The 23,664-nt window shown below is 34.4% G+C and overlaps 1 pseudogene; it reads right to left on the bottom strand.

Annotated features, from left to right (window-relative positions):
* Positions 1-7,499: 7,499 nt before the first annotated feature.
* Positions 7,500-7,585, bottom strand: LOC120069288 (annotated as a pseudogene).
* Positions 7,586-23,664: the final 16,079 nt, after the last annotated feature.

The following is a 23,664-nucleotide window of genomic DNA, read 5'->3' on the forward strand; positions in this document are numbered from 1 at the left end:
TGATTAGTAGAGCTTTCCCTTTTTAAACTAGAAGGAAATTTGGGCAGCACCTTACCCGAGCTTTTCTCTTTTAGCCTCACAGAACTTCCTCACTCACACTTACTCTTTCACACGATTCTTTGTTACTGAGATTTGTTTGAGAATGGGTTAAATCTTCGGCAAAGGGTCCTATTTATAGTAGTTTTCAGCTCTTCTCAGTGTGACAAATCATCCTATAGGTGGCTTCTTTAAAATTACTTAGGGTTTAAGGATTCCTCTCAATAAGACACCTAATCTCGGTTAACGTTTGCCCTTACGTCATCATTCTTTGTTTGTATTCAATTTTAGGGTTTTTCTATGTATAATCTATAAGATCGTGGCCAAATTGAACGCATAATCCACGCTTCTGTCCAAATCTCGCTCTCTTTGTTCTCAGAATCTCGCTCTCTCCAGCTTTCTCGCTGGTTTGGCTCTCGCAACTCCCGCTCTCGCTGTTGCTGGTCTTGCTCTCGCTCTCGCTCTCGCTCCCGCTCCCGCTCTTGCTCTCTCCCACTGTCTCTTCAATCTCGCTAGTTTTCATGCGTGGTTGCCTTCACTGCATGTGGATTCCACTTACCCTTTTTAACTCTTTCAAATTTTAAGAGTATATGGGCAATTAATTCACATCCAATTCTTCCAATGAGCAGTGCCCAACCAAAAAGTTATCTACTGTTCGTTGTCTCCTGAATTAGTTAGCGTTCAACTTCCAATTAATCCTCCCTGATTCTGCTCCCTTATTCATTATTTTTGGATAATGAATAATTTTTTTTTCCATTCTAAATTTCCACCTCTTTAAATAAAACTTTGTCCTGCTTAATATTTGACATTTAATTTCCTGTATGCGTACAAATCTGGGTTGTTACATTAAATATTAATTCATTCTCCAATTTCGTTTGATTTTCAATAATATTAAACGTATCAATTATATCAAATACAATTAAATGAAACCCTAAAAAATTGAATTTTAATGTTTCAAATTCGCAACCCTAATGGACCTACAGATCATGAACATACTCAATTTATTAATCCAATTTATGAGCTAGTAGATGGACCTAATGAACCTACAAATCATGAGCTCCAACGATTTGTAATTAATTGGTTAAACTCTTTAAAACCGAAATAATCAATATTTGTTAACTATCAAGGCATACCATTATAGCTCAACAGTTGCACTCTCCTCACTGTAGATATATTTCTGTCCATTTTAATCATAATCGGTAAGTTGATCCTTCACAAGTCGTTCGTATTTACAATGGGGTCAAAATTACCATTTTACCCCTGTAAATGCATCTTGTTCCTTAAGCTCCCACTGACCCTCTATTAAACAATTGATTCATAAAACCACTTATGAATCATGTCCCTCTCTACAACGAGAAGGCAGGGCACCACTGTTCAAGACCAAAAATCACCAGTTAAGGAATCACCTATGTGCTAACCCTAAGATGGGTAGGAGTGAATTCCATCTTGCAAGGTTATGTCCCTAGCTATCTATCTGGTTTTATCCTCAAAATAGGAGGGTTATTGAGCAATGTTGTTGGACTACTCTCACTTATGCAACTCAAAGGATAATCCTGAATAAATAGGAATTCATAGTTAGCTCAAGATTAAGATCGAGTTATCCTAGGTTATTTTAGTATGAAAAAGTCAGTTTTAACAGTAAACGGTCATTATAATGAATAGTGACTATTTCGAGGTATAGTTTTTATGCAAACTCATTGCATAGGATGCCCCCACTCAGATGTCTCTACATGAATGATCTGTGGATAACATCATTTGTATCAACATACAAAATAGGCCGCATCCAATAGTGTTATAGGATGAGATACCCAATTTCATCCATATACTTATAGACTATTTAGGCTATATACTATAACTTGATCCTTTTTATGTCTTTACATAAATTTAAAGTATTCATACTATAACTGTAGATTTGTTTAATGGATTTCATAATAAAATGCAATATCAAAAATTTTATTGAATAAAATACTCAATAATATTTTATTGATAAATAGAATTTTTAACACGAATTATGAACTGCGGGTTTTTAGGACATCCTCAATAATCTCCCACTTGGACTAATACTTCAGTGAGAATAAACATACAAAAATATACAATGTTTATAATGTCGAGAAACATAGAGGAAAAATACATACAAATCAAACTCCCTCTTGTTAATTTGAACATTTCAAACTAACCCAAAAACTGATTCTCAACATGAATGTATTGAGTTACCAAGGAGACCTTATGGACCTGTAGCTTGAAGCTCCAACGATACGTGAATAAATTACTAAACTCTTTAATCACGATATCCACCATCCATTAACTGTCGGAAACTCCACGAAAGACCGATAGTTGCACTCTTCGCACTAAAAATATATTTCTATGTCCATTGGATATAACCAATCAATAGTACGATGACCCTTCACAAATCGCTCATAAGTACAGTTGGACCAATTTACCGTTTTGCCCTTGTAGTTACATCTAACTCCTTAAGTACCACTGATTCCTCTAATGAACAATATATCATAGTCCTACTATGACTAAACCCTTCTTGGTCAAAGAGAACGTGCAGCACCACATTGTTCAAGCCCTTAAGGGAGCAATTTATCTATTTACCCCTACTTCGGGGGAGGAGTGAATTCTATCTTGTGTAGCTGAGTTCCCAACTCCCCAATCAGATGAATCCCCAAAGTGGTAGATTTGAGTCGGCGATTTGGCCACTCTCACCCATGCAAATCAAAGAACCGTTTTCATAGGCAGGAGTTCACAAATCACTCAGGATTAAGGTCATGTTACCTATGGTCATTCTACTGAAATGAAAGTCTTAATTATGAACGGCATTTATAACAAGACTAAACATTTCGTGGTCCGATCTTATACAAACTCCTTTGTATAAAGTATCCCCGCTCGCATGTTTAATATACAAATGATCAGAATCATATCATTTGTAGCACTTTACAACATTTGTAACACCTATAAAGCGGGCCACACTCGTAGTGTCACCAGGATAAGGTATCCCTCCTTTATCCATATACTACAGACCATTTAGGTTATCACTTAAAGTATGATCCACTTGTATGTCTCCATATACATACTTAAGTTACAACGAAAACCATGGATCTTAGTTTACTGGTTTGTGGTAAATGCAACTAAAATATATCATATTTCATAGACTGAAGTGAATAAAGTATCATATATTATATATCACAAAGTGTTTGTTCATACATGTGTTTACAAACTACAAGACCCTACGAGGTTTAGGGCATCAACCTCAACACTTCTTCAATCCACGAATTCAACTTCAACTTTCACTCTAAATGCTTAAATTTGTTTTACATAACTTGAAAATTACAGAGGCAATAGAAACAGTATAAACAAAAATAAACCTAAACACGCTTCTACTGCAAAATAGAGAAGAAAGGGAAATCGAAACTAACCCTTAGAGAACTAGTCATTTGCATTTCCTCTTTGGTAGTAGATCACGAACCGATACATTACTTCTCTCGATCTCAGCACCACGAATGCAGCAACGCAATAGAAACTCGAACACCATAATGAGGACACCTCCACAATGTCTTCCTTCTTATTCTCAAGGATAAAATCACAGAGAGTTGTGAGCTTCAGTGGATTAATTTTGTCTAAAGAAGGGAGAGAGTTTTTCTTTGAGAGCAACGCAGAGGAGAAGAAGATTGAGTGGGATCTGTGAAACCAATTTCATGTTCAACTTCTGAATTCCCTTCTCTGTCTTTCACGTATATGAGAGGGGGTTCAAGGAGTTATCAATAACTCCCTACCTTAATTGAAATCAACTTCCCATAGGAGTTAATTTTCAAATTTCAAAAAATTAAATTTTTAATATATATTAACTAATTTAATATCAATATCAAATCATATGTTTTATCACATATAAAATATAACCTCTAGTTTATATTATATCACATATAACATATAACCTATAGTTTATAATTCTCTCATATAACTTATAGTATTAATATGAATCATACTCATTAATTTTAAACTATAGTTTTTATATGAATCATATTCATATAATTAATATTGGAAATACATTCAAATATTTATTTCTCATTAAAATTTTATATTATAATGTATCACATACATTATATTAATTATATCATATACAATTAATTTCCTTTAAATAATTTGAATAATTCAAACTATACCAAAATTAGTTTGATTATCATTAATCATTATTGAGCTAACAAGGGGACCTTATGGATCTATAGATTGAATTTCAAATGATATGAGATTAATTAATTAAACTCTTTAATTAAATTAATCCCCTTTTAGATAAGCTTTGCGGCCCGACGATCTTCGTAAAAGAAGGGACTTTTGTCCGTAAGCTTGTGCTTGTTTGGAGGGATCATCATAAATGATTGAAGTGTATTGTTTCGTGTACATAAAATATTCAGTCAAAGTTGCTCCTGTATAAGGGGTGTACATCTCACCTACATTTGGATGGGTTAAATTGTTCATCTAGATGACCAACTACGTTCAATTTAGGCCCCATTAGTTTCAGAACATTCAGTTCATATCCTGATCCCAACAATGGGGTTTGCACGTTATCATAGTACTAAGTTATTAAACAATGAGGGTTTGTGTTGATAAAATATGTCAAATTGCGTCCAAAAGCATTAAGTTTACAACATTGTGGTCGCATGCGTTCTTCGCATAGAAACGGTTGATTTTTGTATTTTTATACAGAATATGCGTTGACGCAAGGCGAAAAGAGCGATCACAGAAAATCATTGGTCGAGCGCAGTATTACCGCAAGGCTTTACGGTGATTTATGTTCGCAAACATTTGCTCAAGAAGAATTGCCACATAGAGATGGTGCAACTTAGTGGGTGCATCTGGGTGAAAGGCATAATTAATCACGATGGGACAGAAAGCTGATGACTGTCGAATCTGAATTAAGCTGACAGCCGCTAACGATAACAAGTACATTCAGCTTTTCGATGACAAATATTTGGCGCATCAGTCAGGGAATTAAAGCCATCTCATCTGAGCAATCATAAAAGAGAAGTCGCCTTCACCTCGAAGCTCTATAGATACCAAAGGCATCCTTCAAAAAAGGGGTTCCACTAGTTAACAAGTTCTGTTCATAGTTTAGCCTTGTTCTTAGATTTTCTTTTATTTTAAGGTGGACGCAAGAGAAGGAGGTTGTGCCGACAGATCGTTCCTGTAAGGTTGGAAGAGCGTCGTAAGCTTCAAGATCAGAGAGAGGGCCGACTCCTGTGGAAGCAGGAATATCTTTTGAACCGAATAGAGATTGCCAGTGTAAAAGCCTCGGTCAACAAGGGATTGCTACCAGACTTTCTACCTTTATCTTCCATTGTTATTTTGTATTCAAACTCATTTATAGAATGAAATTTACTTCTCTATATCTGTTCACTCTCTGTTTATCTCGCATGAGTAGCTAAATCTGTTGAATGGGTTGAGAAGCAATTAGCTAGCACAACTGGGGATCTTCATTCTATGCGATTGTCTTGTATTATGTATGCTTCATTCGTCTATTAGAGATACTTGGGAGGGTCGTCTAAGGATAGGATCTAGGTTTGAGAAAGTCAGGTTAGAATCTAGGCTCGGGAGAGTCAGATTAGAACGCATACTCAAGAGATAGGAACTTAGGAATAAGCACTATTTGCTATTAACGCATCGCATGCATCCTAGAGATAGGATATGATTGTGTGCGGTCACCTTGCCTTGTGCATCTTGCATCATCGCATAGGAAAAGAGTAGAGATTTAGGGATAAGCTCTATGGACACTTTTGCATTCAACACATGCGTCCTAGACTTAGGAGCACCGCATTTACATTGGAAAATGACTTGCAATGCATGAGTGTAGCATGATCGCATAGTCTGACGCATTCTTAGGTAACGCTAGCTAAAGACCTTCTCAACCTGTTCATCCGTATACTTAGTGCATCTATCACATAATCACACTTTTCTCAAATCCGCCGCATTTGTTTATTTTTCCATTACTGCAATCAACAAAACCAAACAACTATTTGAGTTACTGGTTACCGCAATGTTTTCTAAAAATTACCACCACAACCTATTTTCACAAGTCCCTGAGTTCGAACTGGACTTACCAGGAAACTCAGTGGGGTTTACACTTGGATTCCACTGAGAAAACTTGATTGCTCAACGCAATTCCATCACCACATTTCATCCATAATATCACATCATAAAATAACGCATCAGTTACTTACTAGGAATTTCAAATACTAATTTATTTCTTAAAATGTTCTTCAGACATAAGCAAGAACATACTAGAGATTCTTGATTAGGATGTTTGTTCACCGTGTCCTTTTTTCACGATGTTTTGAAAGTTTATGAGAACTACTAATTTTAGTTGTTTTAAATTTAAATGTTTCTTTTTAATTAAAGTTTTTATGATTCCCGAACAAAAGATTCCTCTAGACCTTTCATTAAATTGTCTTTAACAGTTTTATTTGTTTAGCAAATATTCAGCTTAAATTTGAATGGTTAACTAGTTTTAGTTTTGAAACTGCATGCACTGCAATAATGGCTCCAGTTAGAGTTCCTGAAAAGTCGGGTACGTTATAGTATATCACATGCTTTTGGTGATAAAAGTCCATCACTAATAAATTTCAATGATATTTGAGGCTATCAATGATAGAAGTCCATCACTAATAGACTTCAATCACAATGATACTACTTTCTAGTCAATCCAAGAACAATCAAAATAGAGAATTCATGGATTGTTTTTGCCATTTAAGAAAATTCCCCTTTTTTGCGATTAATATAGAGTGAATCCTTAGCTAATAGAGTATTTCATCCATTTGAAACACTTTTGGAAGTGTTTCTATAAGCAAAGTAGTGTCAACATAAATGGAGCAATAGAAGGGTCTCATAAGTTCTCTTGGCCCTTCCCATTCATACACAAGAAAAATTAAATTGTCATATTTGCATTATTTATAACTTATTTGCTTTTATTTGTAAATAAATTAACCAATTTTGCCATTTTAATACAATTCCTCATTACTACTTAAAGTTCCATCAATTTGTGACTTGATGTTTGTTGTACAATATCTCGTTGAAGGTGTATGAATTTTTTTTTTTCACTACAACATATCAATTTTACTTTTAACTCAGTAAGGTGTAATAATTCTTGTATACTAACTAGACTTAATTTTGTGCAAAACTTAACTTGTTGAAATTAGTATATTTTGAATTATTTTTATTTTACTTTTGATTAAAATTTGTTATGAATTTAGTGAAACCTACATGAAGCAAAGTTTACCATATATGTTAAGTTTAAGATTGATTTGATAGAATTGAAGATTTAGGGTGAAAAATGATAAATAAAAATTTGAAAAAGAATCCTCAATATTTAATTTTACGAATAATAAAATTGGACACAAATAGGTCATATTATCAAATATTTCGTAAATTCACAAACTATTTTTTAAAGAGAATTTTAAAAAAAAATTGTCAAGCTCAGAAATGCAATGATCCGTCAGAAAGATCCGATGGTTGTGATCGACCCACGATCACTACAGCACAGATATCCTCACAGCAGGACAAATATGGAAAGTGCACCAGCCGGAATCGATCGAACCCGGGTCTGTACAGTGGCAGGGTACTATTCTACCACTAGACCATTGGTGCCTTCTTATAAAAATAAAATAGGTATTATTAATTATAATAAAACAAAGAAATAATAATAATTAGTGAACAATCCACAACCTATCGACCTATTTAAGCATAGATGTCCTGATTCCGTACTAAAATGAGCTTTCTTTAATTTGTATAGTGCTTTTATTTTGTGACATGTTATAAGATCCAATGAATGTTGTGAATATTCGTTTGAGCAATACAAATAGTTTGAAATTTTAGAAATAACATTTTTATGTTTTCAAATGTATATTATAAATCTTCTTGAGTGTAAACAATATATGATAATTTATTGGATTGAAGAATCTTTCGGTTGTTCAAAGGATGTCTAATGTGAATTTACAATAATTTTCTCATCATTATTGACCCAAAATGACCTTATCAATGATGCCAAACAAAAAAATATATCTGGATCAATTTATATATCACAACCTAGATAGAACCATCCTTAGACAGAGTTCTTTATAATCAATTTCTAATCGAACAAAATTAACTACAAATAAATCTATGTAATGGATACATTGTATACAAACATATCAATTGTAATACTAAATTCATGGTGTATATATATATATATATCTTGCAATATTTAGTATATGATGTACCAGAATATCAAATGTAATATTGATTTAATAATTTGAACATTTCATGCTTATAAAATAACTTAAATCTACCAAATAATTCATGGAGATAAGGAAATAGAATAAGAGCATTTGAATTATATATATCAATCTCAAAATCTAAAAATTAGATTAATCACAAAAAAGATTAATCCGAATTCAACATAATATCATATACTCCTACTCATAAATAAAAAGATTGAGCAATAGAAGTTTGACTATGAGAGTTGGTAGAGATGTGACAATTGTTAATGTGTATTAGATGCATGGAGAAGTACAATTGTGGAGGGGATAAATTCACCAAGTCATTAAGTTTGGTAGTAAAAATAATCCCAGCTCGCCACACTAACATTCGCACACCTTTCGGTGATCAGCTGCATGCTTATATCCCTATAATGCATGGTTGGGTTGATCATAAGATTATTCCTATCTCTAGGAACACTTATTACTTTGCTTAGTGAGTTCCAGTACTTATCCTATCGGGCAGTTGGTTCTAGCTACTTAGCTCATAGACAAGCATTGTGATAGCCTAAGCAAAGAGGATTGCCTCACTATACTCGCGCAACGCACACCTCTTAGTGGATTTCTACATATATCATATCTCTATGCCACATGATTGATTATGCGACAACTCTTGCAATCTACCCTTAACTCATGCGACGAAAGTAAAAGAATAAAGAAGAAGGAGATGATGAAGATGGTGTTGAAGGAACTAAAGAGATGCATTGATTACAAAATGTATTAATGTCTTAAGCCAAAATGTAATACAACATAGAGGTGAGAAGAGAGATGGAGGGCTAAATGTAGACAATCTCTTGCTTTCATTAGATGCACGTCATGGCTGCCGGTGGTACCATGGATGGGTGGTGGAGTAGTCTCTCTTGAGCTCTATCTCTGACGAAGCTCCGATCGTCACTCAGAAAGGGTTGTGGAGGTGAAGAACTCTCAAAGAATGTCTTGCTCATGCTCTCATTTGTGATCACAAGAATCTACCCAAGGTAGAGACTCGGATGCTTTGAATTTGGGCTCCAAGGGCTCTATTTATAGAGCTCAAATGCCCGACAGCATTGGTAATCCCACTCTGAATCACTGCCATTTCTGACACGGTACGTGGAATGTCAACATCATCTTATCTCTTTGATACTTCCAAGGTATGCATTCATGATTGTTTCTTCTGAAGTATCAACACATTCCACACATCTTGCGATCAACCTTCTATCATGGTTATCACTCTTTAGTTGTAGCATTTCATGCGACGAACTGGTCTTCGTGAAGATCAACACATGCGATCAACTTTGTGATTGTTTGGGATCAACGCATGCGATCGATTCCTACATTAGCTACAAAAATAGACATTCGGATGAAAATAATGCATGATATAGGGTTAGTGGAGATTTTCAGTGTTGATCGACGCAAACTCACTTTTTCACAAGAATCCTTAGTATTATGAACGCATATACTGCTCATAAATCCTCATAATTCTAAGTAAAAAGCTACAATAGTTTGCGTTTCTACAAGCTATCAATATATGATATGAAAATCTTAATAATTTAAATATAAATGATACATGTGAAATTACAAGTTTAGTATATCGTTTTCTAAGTTTTTATAATATATGTCTCTAAACTTTAAAAAATGTTGATTTTCTAGTAAATTTAATTTTTATTCCATGATTCTAAATGCATGTAGTCTATAGTATGATTTTAGATCATGGTTTTTGCTGACCCTTGTGTAAAGTTAATGTTTACCTTATGGTTTTGAAAATTTGGTAGTAATCTATCACAACGGTGGTTGTTAAGCTTGGTATAAAGATACACTTTTGATTATGGTGTTACAAACAATGGTCTAAAGTATAATAATAATTTGACTATCGATCACAATTAGTGTTAGTCGTGGTGCCATGAAATATGCATGCTTTGCATGCTTTAGGCATTTGTTTACATACTTTTATTTAGAAAAAACAAATTTTGCATGTGTTTCCCTCTAGATTTAGTTTTAATAGATAAAATGGGTTTATAGGGTCTTGTTTGTCTTAAAAGTTGATATTTAATGATTTTAGGTGGTTTTGTGAACTTTGGCAGATAACTTTGACCAATTTGAAGATTATTTTATTTAAAATGCGGCTGCATCGCTAGATTTCACTATGACCGCATCACTAAGCCCTAATTTTTCGGAAATCGATCAAGTCAATGGAGGTTGCATTTTTCTTGTTCCAAGCAGTTTTTCAACCCCAAAATGATCTGGTTAACTCCTAGAGCTTGATTCTCGACCTTCCTCAACCGATTTGGAACCTACAAATGGAGGGAATCTCCTCATTTTACCACATGACTCTCCATCGACAACTCTATCATGATTTACTCATAGTTTCTGCCATTTTAGTAAGTCCTTTTGGGTTACTTCTCAACTTCTGAAGTTAACAGCCCCATGATAAAAGTTCCTCTGAGGCGGGATTACTCTAGGTCATCTCATCCCATGAAAGCGTGCGATGAGAGATGGTTCATCCATGAAAAGGGAGAATTAACCTAGGGAAAGACTATGAATTTGAGGACTTTCCACAAGGCATCTTGAGTTGTATTTCCAACACTATTCATTTCATTTATTTTTTTTTATTTTCTTTATTCCCTTTACCTGTTGAATCTATCTTGTAGCTATGATTTCTAATTCAATAAAATTCATTATTTTATCATTTAGTCATGAGCTAAATCATCCTAGGTGTTCAACAATGTAAATGCCCTAGGGTTTTTATGGCTTAAGCACTGTTGTATTTCATACCACTTGATTTTACGCATTTTCTTTGTTGAATTTAAAGATAAAATCTATAAGCTAAACTGACAATTTTCTTTAGCGATCTAGTGAAGTTCGAATGTTGAGAAGGTTAGGGTGTAAACGGATATCACAAAGAGATATGAGCCTATAAGAGCTTGGAAATAGGATTGTCATGACAACTTAGAAATAAGGGAAACCATAGAATAAAAAAACTGAGCTTGAAGTAATTTAAGATCTAACTAACAATCACAACATTAGGCATTAGCTGCTTAGACCTCCTAAAGGTGAAGGGATTGAATCCTAAGCGGAAGCATGTGATCGCCTTGCAATTTCGTTTTCGACTTAACATAAACAAAATACGGTATGAAAATAATAACATACTGGATAAACATTCAAGATTAGCATACATTTAAGAGAAGGAAAGAGGGAAGAGCTAAACCTTACCTTTGTAGATTCCCAAAATCGTCACGATTTCCTCTCCGTCTACTTTGGAACGTCTCTTCAATAATCAAGGGACACCACCGTAAATGAAACCTTGTTATTCTCTAGGATCCCAAGAATTGGATGTGTGGTCTTCAAGACTTGGAAGAGGAAGAAGAAGTAGTAAAGAAAATAAGAGAGATTTTGAGAGAAGTAGTAGGAAACTAGGATTTAGAATTCTCAATTCAACTCTGTCACAAACATGGCTCATGAAGACCTATTTATAGAGACGAAGGGTGACCCACTTCTCCTAGTATTTCCTATTTCTACTCTAGTTCTAATTTCGTCTAATAATTAAGTAGCCATATATATTAAATCTAATTTAATGTATATATTTAATTAATAAATAAATAAACATCACATATTTATTTATCTCTACTTGTCAAAAATTAATTATTTAATTAATTAACCATTAATTAATCAATTAAACGACTTTATTAAATCATATTTACTATAAAATTAATCAACATATAATTTCACATATTTATATGTAAATATCTCTTTAATATTTGAATCTTATTCAAATATTTTTCTTTCTTAATTGTAGATCACATTTAACCATATTATGTTAATCTCATTAATATACAATTCATTTGAACAATTAAAATCATTCCTATTATATACCCTTTAGTGAGCTAAAAGGGGACCTTATTGACCAACAGATTAGAAGCTCCAATGATATAAGATCAATTAATTAAACTCTTTAATTAAATTAATCAATTTTCATTAACTAACAGTCACTCCATTAAAGATCAATAGTTGTACTCTTCGTACTATAGATTTATTTCTATGTCCATGGATATAACCAATGAATAGGGAGTCGATCCTTCATGAATTACTTATAACTATAGTTGGGTCAAAATACTGTTCTACCCCTGTAGTTACATCTAACTCCTTAAATACCACTGATCTCTCTAATGAACAAACAGTTTATAGTCCAACTATAAACTAACATCTCTTGGGCCAGTGAGAGGTTAAGGCTTCAATGTTCAAGATCTGAAATAAGCTATTAAAGGAGCAATTTATCTACTTTCCCTAAGGTCGGGAAAGAAGTGAATTCCATCTTGTGTAGTTATGTTCCCAGCTCCCTACTCAGATAAGTCCTCAAAATGCTAGGTTTGTTGAGTCGACTAACAGTGCCACTCTCACCCATACAAATCAAAGAATTACCCTCATACACAAGAGTTCAAAACTCACTCAAGATTAACGTCAAGTCACCTATGGTAATCCTAGTAAAATATGTTGGGGTTGATGCCTTAAATCTCTAGAGTCCCGTAGTTTGTAATTGTAATGTACAAGCGATTTAATTATTTCATAAAATATGAGATGTTTTATTTGACATTTAATAGTATTAAACCCACAAATCAATAAACTAACATCCAACGTTATTATCTGTAGCTTAAAAATGTAAGTAGAGACATACAAGTGGATCGTGTTTAAGTGATAACTTAAATGGTCAATGTAGAGACATGTGAGGTGGGTGTTCTATACAAAGGGGTTTGTATAAGACCAGACCACGAAGTGATTAGTCTCATTATATAACACTGTTCATAACAGAAACTTACATTTCACCAGGATGACTATAGGGGACATGACCTGACTCCTGAGTGAATTGTGAACTCCTGCCTATGAAGGTGATCCTTTGATTTGTATGGGTGAGAGTGGCCAAATCGCCGACTTAATAAGCCTACCATTTTGGGTATTCATCTGATTGGGGAGCTAGGAAGATAACTATGGAGGAACTCTTATCAAAGAGGACCTATGAGCGTAAGCAAGATCGTTCCAAATTCATTGTGATAGAAATACAAGCATTCACAAACATACATACAAGTTATGCATCACATAATAAATTACGCCATGCTTTCAACAAATAAATACAAAAGAACTAGAGACTCATCTTTGAAGAACTTTTCTTCTCTTTATCTCTCACTCTCGTCAAAATCAGCCCCTTTCGCTATCACTACAATGCCAATCCAATCGTCTACCAACTTTCGCTGTCGCTCACCATCGAATGGTCTTCTACACGAACAAGTAGCAAGGAGGACACCACCACTCAGTGACCTTAGTATTCTCGGAGTGAGAATCCAGGTGGTATGGGCTCTATTGTATTTGGTAGAGGGAAGAAGGAAACACGATCATATTCAACAACCAAGCAAGTGGAAGAGGTTTTATGTCTATCATATAGACGGGTGCTTGATCGTTTAGAAAAAGGTGCACGATCGTTTAGGTAATCAGGTTTGATCGTTTAGAGAATATCGCTCTTGCACACGATCGTTTAGTAAAAACTATACGATCGTTTAGGTCGACTGTGCGTGTACATGATCATTTAGAAAAACTCGAGCTGTCGTGTAGGCTCTCGTTAGCTATACGATGGGCAGTGTACAATTATGAAGCGATTATCCGATCCAATTGCAAAATGAAAACTATTTTTATTTTATCCTTCAGTTATGAAAATTGAATGAAACCTCCCACTTTCACATATGGTTATGGAGAAAACCACCAACAATTATCCCATATTCGTTTAGTTATAAATAAATATAATAACTAACTTATCATATTTTATTTATAACCTATAGTTTTAATATCACATCATATGCAACATTTAAACCATAGTCCTTTTCTCCTCCACTAGATATAAATCATATTTATATCCTTTTCCTCCAATTAATGTATCTCATACATCGTGTCAACTATATCATATATAATTGACCAGTTTAATCATATCATATATAATCAAACTCCTTCTTGTCAATTTGAACACTTCAAACTGACCCAAAAACTAATTCTCAACTTGAATGTGTTGAGTTACTAAGGGGACCTTACGATCTTGTAGCTTGAAGCTCCAACAGTACGTGAATACCTGGCTAAACTCTTTAGCCACGAGATCCACCATCTGTTAACTGTCGAGCACTCCACTAAAGACCAACAGCTACACTCTTCTCATCACAGATATATTTCTGTATCCATTGGATATAACCAGTCAACAGTAGATAACTCTTCACAGATGCTCGTAAGTACAATTGAGCCAATTTACACTTTTGTCCCTGTAGTTACATCTAACTCCTTAAGTACCATTAATCCGTCCAATGAACAATATCTCATAGTCCTACTATGAGTGCACATCTCTCGAGCCATGAGAAGGTGTGTGGCATCACATCGTTCAAGCCCTAGAATCAGCCCTTAAGGGAGCAATCTATCTACTTAACCCTGTTTTAGGGAATGAGTGAATTCCACCTTGTGTAGCTGAGTTCCCAGCTCCCAAATTAGAAGAATCCCCAAAGTGGTAGGTTTGAGTCGGCGATTTGGCCACTCGCACCCATGCAAATCAAAGAACCACTCTCAAAGACAGGAGTTCCCAACTCACTCAGGATTGAGGTCATGTTACCTATGGTCATCATAGTTAAGTGAAGTCTCTGTCATGAACGACGTTATATAATGAGACTATAACACTTCGTGGTCCGATTTTATATAAACTCCTTTGTATAGGACGCCCCCGCTTGCATGTATCCACATGAATGATCAGGATCAGACCATGTGTAGTAAGTCACAACACTTGTAGTTCTCTACAAAGCGGGTTGCATCCATAGTGTCACCAGGATAAGGTTTCCCTCCTTTATCCATATACTACGTTCCATTTTGGTTATCAATTAAGACATGATCCACCTAATTTCTCCATATACATGCTTAAGTTAAAACCACAACTATGGATCTTCGTTTATTGGTTTCTGGTAAAGCAAATAAAGCATCCCATGTTTCATAGACAACAGTGATGAAAATATCATATATTATTACATCACAAGCACTTGTTCAATACAGTGTTTACAAACTATAGGACCCAACAAGAGTTTAGGGCATTGACCCCAATAAGCTACATAAGATGAAATTTACTCCTTCCCCAATGTCGGGGAAAGTAGATAAATTGCTCCTTTAAGAGCTGATTCTGGGGCTTAAACTATGTGGTGCCACACCTTCTTCTGGTCCGAGAGGGGTTTGGTCATAATTGGACTATGACTTATTGTTCATTAGAGGAATCAGTGGTACTTAAGAAGATAGATGTACCTACAGGAGCAAAACGATAATTTTGGCCCAATTGTACTTACAAGCAATTTTGAAAGGTCATTAAACTGTTGATTTGTTACATCCAATAGACACAGGATTATATCTGTAGTGTGAAGAGTATAGCTATTGGTCTTTATTGGAGTGCCCATCAGTTAATGGATGTTGAATAATTTAATTAGAGGAGTTTAATTAATTATTCAAGTAGAATTAGAGCTTCAATCTACAGGTCCATGAGGTCCTCTCTGTAGCTCAATAGAGATTAATTAAAAGTGATCCTGATTCATTCATATGGTGACATGAGGAGTGGGGGTGTCTTATGCAATGAGTTTGAATAAGATCGGACCAAGAAATAAGTCACTATTGCTTTATAATGTTCTTTACTGTTTAAGACTGGCTATTTTAAAACGATGACCTATGTAACTTGACCTGAATCCTAAGCTAACTATAAACTCCTGTTTATTCGGGATTATCCTTAGACTTACATGGGTGAAGGTTGACTCAATAACGCCGACTCAATAAGCCTCCCATTTTAGGGGTAAGATCGGATAAATAGCTGGATGACATAGGGTGCAAGATGAAATTCACTCCTACCTGCTTTCAGAGATAGTAGATAGGTTGTTCCCTTGAGTGCTAATTCCAGGTCTTGAACAAGGGGCCCCAGCCCAGGTATTAATTACACGACCTTGACTAAGCAATCGATATTTCACGATCATTATGGAATTGATCAACAACATTGCCAAAGCTCATGGAGGTAGTTACATTTATATATGAAAAATCACGATCTGGTCAAAATGAGCAAATATGTTCAATAAAAAAGGCCCGTTCCGCCATAAGTACCTCCATATTACGCTGAGTGGGAGTTTTTTTTTTTCAAAAAAAAAAAAGGAACAAGAGGTAATCTCGGGGGTAAAACAACCTTTTAACCCAACAATTATTACGATCAACCTGTGAAGGGTTAACTTACTAATTATGGTTATATGGAGTGGACACAATATCTACAATGAGGGGAATCCAACTACTAGGCTTTAGTGGAGTGACTCGATAGTTAATGAATAGGGGTTAATTCGGTGTAAAGATTTTAGTCAATTAATCTCGGATCGTTAGAGCCCATGATCTGTAGGTCCATTAGGTCCCCCTACTAGTTCACAAATGGATTAGCCTTATAATAGCGTGATAAGTTGATTTGAAATGTTTAAATTCGAATTAAAGGAATTAGTAATTATATGTGATATAACTGCACGTTTAATTTTGGAATTACAAGTAATTGGAGAATCGATTAATATATAAATATGATTTAAATATTAATTTCATGAATAGGGATTTATGGTAATGGAATTGGTGACAAATTAGTTTAATATTTGATATTAAATTAATAGAATTAATTAAATTGTTCAATTAATTCTTAATTCTTAATTTTATTAGAAAAATTATTATTGAATTAATTTTTATAAAATTTTAATTCTAATTAAAGAATTAGAATTAGAAAAAGTTTTGATTTTGAAAATCAAATTTCAAAATCAAATTGAAAATGGAGAAAATCCAAATGTGGGATTTTCCCACTTTCAAGCAAGAAGGTTAGTCATATTCTTACACATAATTCCACCACCAAATTCAAGGAGTAGTTGGAATCACTTCAAGTGATCATTTTGTATGAGTGTCATGTAATAAAACCACTGTTGATTGAGTGGAAAAGCTAATGCAATTGCTGAATTGCTATGTTTTTTAACGTTAAAGAAGTTATTCTTCAACAAGCTGAAAAACATCCGGTTTAGGGATAGGAGGAAGGTTTTTCTCTTAAGTACTGACTCTAGGTCTTAAACTAGGGGCCCCACCCTCTCATTGGCTCGAAAGACATCCTGTTTACTGATTGGATTAGAGGATCAGTAGGAGCTTAAGTAACAAAACATAATATCGGGGATAAAACAACATTTTGACCCAGCCGTTATTATGAATGACCTGTAAAGGGTCGACTTACTAGTTATTGTTAAATCACGTGGACACAAATATATCTACATTGAGGAGAATGCAACTATCGAGCTATAGTGGTGTGACTTGATAGTTAGCAAATATTGATTAATTTGGTCTAAAGAGTTTTAGCCAATTAATCTTAAATCATTGGAGCTCATGATTTGTAGGTCCATAAGGTCTCTCTACTAGCTCGTAAAACATAAACACCTTGAATTATTAAATTGAGTGAATTTGGAATGAAATCAATTTGAATTATTCAAATTGAATTTCAGTTTGAATATGTTCAAATTGAAATTAGGGTTTGAGTTTGAATAAGTTCAAATTCAAATTAGGGTTTGTATAATTATATTCGATATAATTAACATTTAAGTTATGAAATTAAACGAAATTAGAAAGTTTATAATATTTAAATATTTATTTAAATATTAATTACATGAATAAGATTCATGTTGAAAATTAGATGTGTGATTAATTTAATGTTTGATATTAAATTAATTAATTAATTAAATATGTTTAATTAACTATAAATTCAAATTAATTCCAATTTAATTCAACTTAAGAGATTAGATTTTGATTTGATTAAATTATTAATTGTTAAATCAGGTTTCAATTAATTTGAAATTAATTAAAATTGGAAATTGAAAATTTGAAAAAATGGAGAAAGTGGGTTTTTCCCACATGCTATCCATGCATGAGGTGTTCCTCATGTGAAAACACACAATTCCACTAATTGATTGAATGAGCTACTGGCATCTTGGGAAAGTTGAAATGTTTGCATGCTGCAAGTGATAAAAAACTCTCTGAAAATTGAAGAATGGGGAGAGATGGCTGAGATTTTTGGTTGGTAACAAGTTTCTGTAAATTTTCTCTTCTTCTCTCTTCAAACCCACAAAACACCTTCACAAATTCATTCCATCACTCAATTCAAGGTTGAGAATAGTAGAGAAAATCTCTTGGTGGTTCACTGTCGATTTGGAGCTGAATTGGAATGAAGAGCAGCTTGGAATTCGAGGAATTCATCGAAAGGTATGTTCATCTTGAAACCCACTTTTGATTTTCTGAAATAACATGCTTTAAAACTCAAATTAAATGTAATTAGAGTATTTATTGATTCTGTTAGCTTCTGTTGCATGCTGGTATATCCCATCATAGTCTCTACTACCTGTCCCCAAAAAGAACTTGGCAAATGAGCATAACTCATCATCGAACAAACCATGTCCAATAGGGTTCTATTTCTCCTTTCTGATATACCATTTTATTGAGGTGTACCTGGTCCTGTGAGTTGAGACTGAATTCCATGTTCTATCAAATAGTCCTGGAATTTTAAGTCCATATAATCCCCACCTCAACCTAATTGGTTCTCAACCTCTACCTTATATTCCTTGAACTTTTCAAGTGTTGCAGACTTATGATGTATTAGGTAAATATAGCCATATCGAGAATAATCATCAATAAAGCTAATGAAATATTCATACTCTCCTCGTGCTTTAACATTCATCGGACTGCAAAGGTCTGAATGTACTAGCTTTAAAGGTTCTTTGGCCATAACACCTTTTCCTGTAAAAGATCTTTTGGTCATTTTACCCTCAAGACAAGATTCACATGGTGGTAGATCTTCTAACTAATTTAGAAGTTCACTCATAACCAATCTCCCAATCATATTAAGATCAATGTGGCCCAGTCTTAAGTGCCAAAGATAGGTGTTTGGAGAAATTTCTACATTTCTTGTTTTGAGTTTCAGCTGTTTTAAACATCTCTATATTCAAAATGGCTTTTACCTCAGTTGGTTTTAACACGTATAAATTATTTTCCAGTTTTGCAAAACATATTTTGATACCTTTTGAAATAATGGACACTTCATTATTTTCAAACCGGACTTTATAATTTTGTTATAGCAAACATTTAATAGATATTAAATTTCGTTTCATAGAAGGAATATAATAAACATTTTCAAGTAAAATGTATCTATCTCCAACAAATAACTTTATAAATCTCACTGTTTAGCTGAAACAACCTCCCCATTCCCTACTTTAAAAGTTGTTTCGCCTTCTATAAGTAGTCTTCAGGAACTAGTTTTCGGAGTGAAAACACAAATATGATTAGCGACACCTGAATCTAATATTCAGGTTAATTTATCATTTTCCACAAAACATGTCTCAATGACAAGTAAGTCATATTTACTTTGTTGTGCTTGCTATGTTTCTTCATCTATGACATTCGTGTTTATTACTTTTAACATATCTAGAGCATGCTCATCAATAGAGGTTCTATACTTTACGCTATAGTCATAAACTTCTTCAAGAATATCGATTCTGACAGATTGCTAGAACAATGTCTATAACAAATCCATGATTCCTTTAGAAGAAATGAAAAGCATCTAAAAAGTGTTTTTATTACCTTCAAATTTAGAACTAATATTGCTAGTTTTGTTTAGTTTAACGTGTTTTATTGAGTAATTTTAGGAAACTAAGCATTAGGAGCAATTTGTGTGAAAAGGATAAAAATCCCAGGACAAAATTTCAATTTTGAGCAATTACGAGTTGGCCATAGACTTAGGAAGAAACCAAGGACCCAAGATCTAGAAAAGAGGCAAATTTGGAAGTCAATTCGGGGGAGCCAGCGTTAGAAGAGCGTTGCAATGGTGCTCCCTGACGCTGCCGACCCAAGAGCAATTTGAAACAGGGCAACATTGCAACGCTATGAATTTGACGCGCGGCGGGCATGACGTCAGTTTTGCAACACTAGTTTGCAGCGTTGCAATGCTGCGAGCATATTATAAATAACAGTGTTGCACCACCACGTCTGGACAGGAGGAAAATAGAGAGTCCACTATGATAGATTTTACCTAAATTCTAGTCCGTACAAGAGCCGAAACAGAGAAATTCTGAATGTTTTTGGTTGAAGACTCGAGATTTCAATTGAGAGTTGATTTGAGAGTAATTATGGATTGATGTGATAGGAAGATTGATCGTGATCATGCACTTTTGTTGAAGAACAATTCAATATTTGTAGTGAGAGTCCAGAAGGTTGTAATTGGGATTCGAACCTATTGAGGGGAGATCGTTCATCTTTGTTAATTTATTTTTCACCATAATGATTGTTTGTTTGTTGAATACTATTATTGAAATCATGTGTGGCTAAACTCTTTTATTCTATGGTTTTTGTGGATTTAAGGGATGTTACTCTGAGTATTTGAATTTACAATTGATTGATATTGCATAGATTTCTAAATTGTTTGTGCTTAATACTTTTGATTAACTGGCCACTAATTGAATGGACTTAAGTTAATTAGATGTCTCAAGAGAGAATTTAATTCGCTGAACCCAATAATTTAGATTGTTATTATAAATTGCATGAGACTGAATTTAGAACAATAAGGGGTGCGATTGAAGGGTCTAATGATGTAACTATTCAAGCGATAGAAGAGATTCAGGTCGATGGGTAGTTATTAGGATGGTTTGAGCTCGAGAGAGAATTTCCTGATTTTAGAACTTCTAGCCTCAATCTATCAATTTTGATCAATTGCATGTCATATTCATTGTATTCCCTAAATGAAACAACACCCTGGAATTGTTTTGCTCTGAATTGTTCTTGTGTGTGCTGAATTTTTGTTATCTGTAGTTATAGATAAAAATCATCTTTTGGTTGTCTGGATAAAATTGACGAATAATTGTGATAGCTAAGCTAGGAAAATTTTGCTCACGCTGGTCCTTGAGGACGATACCCTATTTGGGATTTATTATTTCGATTGCGTGCTCTTGCGCATACTATCAAGTTTTTGGCACCGTTGCCGAGGACTGGCAAGAAATTTTTTTCCCATGCTTAATATTTCTAAAGACTAAGTTGATCTTAATTTGGATTTTTTTTTTTGTAGTTGTTACAGAATCCTATATATGCGAATAAGTCAATAGACTGAACTTGTTCCTTGTGATCCAGAATTTGAATAGACTTTGAGAAGAGTAAGAAGGAACAGGAGAGTTGAGTTTGACGCCATGGGAGACTAAGGGGGAGCTGTTAGAACTATCAGAGATTGTTTCCAACCAGCTGTCCCTACAACCCAGATGAGCATTGTTGAGGCCCCAATTAATGCCAATAATTTTGAGCTAAAACCTGGTTTAATTCAGATGGCACGGGACCTTGCATTCAGAGGAACTCCACATGAAGATCCACATAAACATATCTACTCTTTCCTGGAAATTAGCGGGATTGTAAAAATAAATGGAGTCTTTTATGATGCCATTAGACTGAGATTTTTTATTTTTTTCATTGTAGGACAAGGCTAAGGATTGGTTGGAGTCACTTTCTACAGGAAGCATAACAACATGGGATGAGTTGGCTCAAGCTTTTCTAAACACATTCTTCCATCCTACGAAAACGAGTAGACAGAGAACAGAAATGGGCACATTCAGACAAAGAGAAGACAGACAGTTATTCGAGGCATGGGAGCGCTATAAGGAGTTGTTGCGGAAGTGTCCCCAGCATGGATACCCTGACTGGTTACAAATCCAGTTTTTCTACAATGGATTGATCAGTACAATGAAATTCATCTTTGATGCTACTGGAAGTGGCTTAATTTTTTCAAAAACTGCTGATGCTGCTCCGACATTATTGGAGGACATGGCTGCCACGAGCTATAATTGGCCCTCAAAACAATCTTCATCTAGAGTGATTGGAATTTATGAATAAGAAGAGGTAAATACTTTAAAGGTGCAGATGGCAGTGGGTAATGAACTTACATCATCGGAAGTACCTAATCCTGAGCAGGCAAATTATGTGTGCCAAGTGAACCAATTTCAAGGAGCACATCAAAATTCTTATCAGATGAACCAACCCACTCTTTATCACCCAGGTTTGCACAATCATGAGATTTTTTCATATGTTAACAATAAGAATGTTTTGCAGGCACCTCCATGTTTTTTTGAAAAGAAACCATCTGTGGAGGCTTTGCTTGGGGATTTCATAAACGAGTCGAGTAGAACCAATTTCTTGGAGAGCTCAGTGTTTCTGTGAGATGTTGAACAAATTTCTTGGAGAGCTCATTGTTTCTGTGAGATGTTTCGACCGAATGATTGGAATTTTTTTTTTTTTTTAATCTCATAGTTACCATAAAACCGTGAAAAACCTCCCACTCAAGTCGGTTATTAAGAGAAAAAATATTAATTATCATATAATTAATAAATTATAAATAAATACAATAACTAACTTATCATATTATATTTATAACCTATAGTTTTAAAATTGCATCATATGCAACATACAAACCATAGTTCTTTTTCTATTTTATGGAATTTAATATAAATCATATTTATATTAATCCTCTAATTTAACAATGTATCAAATACATCATGTCAATTATATCATATATAATTGAATCAATTTAATTATATCACATATAATCAAATTCCCTCTTGTTAATTTGAATACTTCAAATTACCCCAAATATCCCAGGTTCCAATCTAACCCGGGACACAGTCATTGGATAGCTGTAAAAAACATCCTCAAATATCTCTGGAGAATGAGGAACTATACGCTTGTGTATGGACCTAAGGATTTGATCTTTATAGGACACACTGATTTTGAATTTCAGACTGACGTAGATTCTAGGAAATCTACTTCATGATCAATTTTGACACTTAACGGAGGAGCCATAGAATAGAGAAATATAAAACAAAGTTGTATAGCTGACTCCATGATGGAAGCATAATACGTAGATGCATGCGAAGCAGTTAAAGAAGCAGTGTGGCTGTGCAAGTTCCTGATACATTTGGATGTCGTTCCAAATATTCACCTGCCCATTACTCTATATTGTGACAATAGTGGTGCAATTACTAATTCCAAGGAACCAAGGAGTCACAAACGTGGAAAACATATCGAAAGAAAGTACCATCTCATCAGAGAGATCTTACATCGAGGAGACATGATAGTCACAGAGATAGCCTCAAAAGACAACCTTGCTGATCCTTTTACGAAGGCCCTCTCGGCTAAAGTGTTCGAGGGCCACCTAGTTGGAGTTGGACTATATGCATCATAATCTAAGGCAAGTGGGAGAATGTCAAAGGGTATTTTAGATGCTTTAGATTATTGTATTTTT

Source organism: Benincasa hispida, unplaced genomic scaffold (genome assembly GCF_009727055.1).
Source record: "Benincasa hispida cultivar B227 unplaced genomic scaffold, ASM972705v1 Contig306, whole genome shotgun sequence".
NCBI lineage: Eukaryota > Viridiplantae > Streptophyta > Magnoliopsida > Cucurbitales > Cucurbitaceae > Benincasa > Benincasa hispida.